Here is a 1,356-nt window from a genome sequence, read left to right on the forward strand (position 1 = left end):
GAGGAGGAAGAAGAAGGAGGAGGAGGAGGAGGAAGAGGAGGAGGAGGAGGAGGAGGAGAAGGAGAAGAAGAAGAAACCACAGAACTTTATAAACACATGGAAATTAAATAATACCCTTCTGAACAATGAATGGGTCACAGATGAAATAAAAGAAGAAATTAGTTTCTACAATTAATAATGGCAATACAATATACTGAAACTTATGGGTCACAATGCAAGCACTCCTATGAAGGAAATTTATACCAGTGATACCAGTATCAGGAAAAAAGTTTGCGTAGGCAACTTAATTTTGAACCTCAAGCTTCTAAAAAACAAAAAGCAGGTCAAGACCTAAGCTCATATGAGGCAGAAGTTATAAAGATGAAAGCAGAGATTAACACAATGGAGCCTAAGAAATCAATACAAAGAACCAACAAATCAAAGGGTTGGTTCTTTGAACAACTAAATAAAATTGACAAGGGCCAGCCAGACAGCTCAGTAGACTAAAATACCTTCTTAGGCAGGTGCAGGGACTAGGGTTCCATCCCCAGCCATGCCAGCCAGCCCCCCAGGGTAAGTTGAGAGGGCTATTGAGACTGGGTGTGGTGGAGTGCACCTATAATCTCAGTGTTTGGGAGGCTGAAAACAGGAGGATCACTATGAGTCTGATCTGTGTAGGGAGACCCTGTAGACCCTATAATAAATACATCAAAAAAAAGTGAAGCTTTTAACTAACCTTATTTAAAAAAAAAAAAAAAAGACCAATCCATGCAATTAGGATGAATAAGGTAAAATCATAATGAATCCTGAAGAAATCCAAAAGAGCGTCTACACCTACTTCAAGAACTTGCATTCTAGGGTCCTGGGAGATAGCCCTGAAGTCTAAGCGCCTGCCTGGCAAGCACAAGGACCCTTGTTTGATCCTTGGTACCACATGCCATGCCATCCCTGTGCTGATCTAGCCACTGAAACCAGGCATGGTGGCGCAAGCCTGTAGTCCCAGTGCTGAGGAGCCTGAGACAGGAGTATCACTATGAGTCTGAGCTACATAGTGAGACCTTGTACCAAATAAATAAATAAATAAATAAATAATTTTAAAAATTTGTATTCTAATAACATGAAACAAGCAATATGAAATGGGCATTTTCCTAAATGCATATGAATTACCAAAGCTGAATCAAGATATAAGTATTCTAAATAAACCAATATTAATAAAAGTGAAGATGAAATTAAAAACTTAAAACAGGGCTGGTGAGATGGCTCAGTGGTCTAAAGCACCTACTTAGAACAAGCTTAGCAAATCAGAGGGACCGCGGTTCAATCCCCCAGCACCACATGCCAGCCAGCCCCGCCCCCTGGTGGGCTGAGCTGGACACA

The sequence above is a fragment of the Octodon degus genome, unplaced genomic scaffold (genome assembly GCF_000260255.1).
Source record: "Octodon degus isolate 3935 unplaced genomic scaffold, OctDeg1.0 scaffold00047, whole genome shotgun sequence".
NCBI classification, from domain to species: domain Eukaryota; kingdom Metazoa; phylum Chordata; class Mammalia; order Rodentia; family Octodontidae; genus Octodon; species Octodon degus.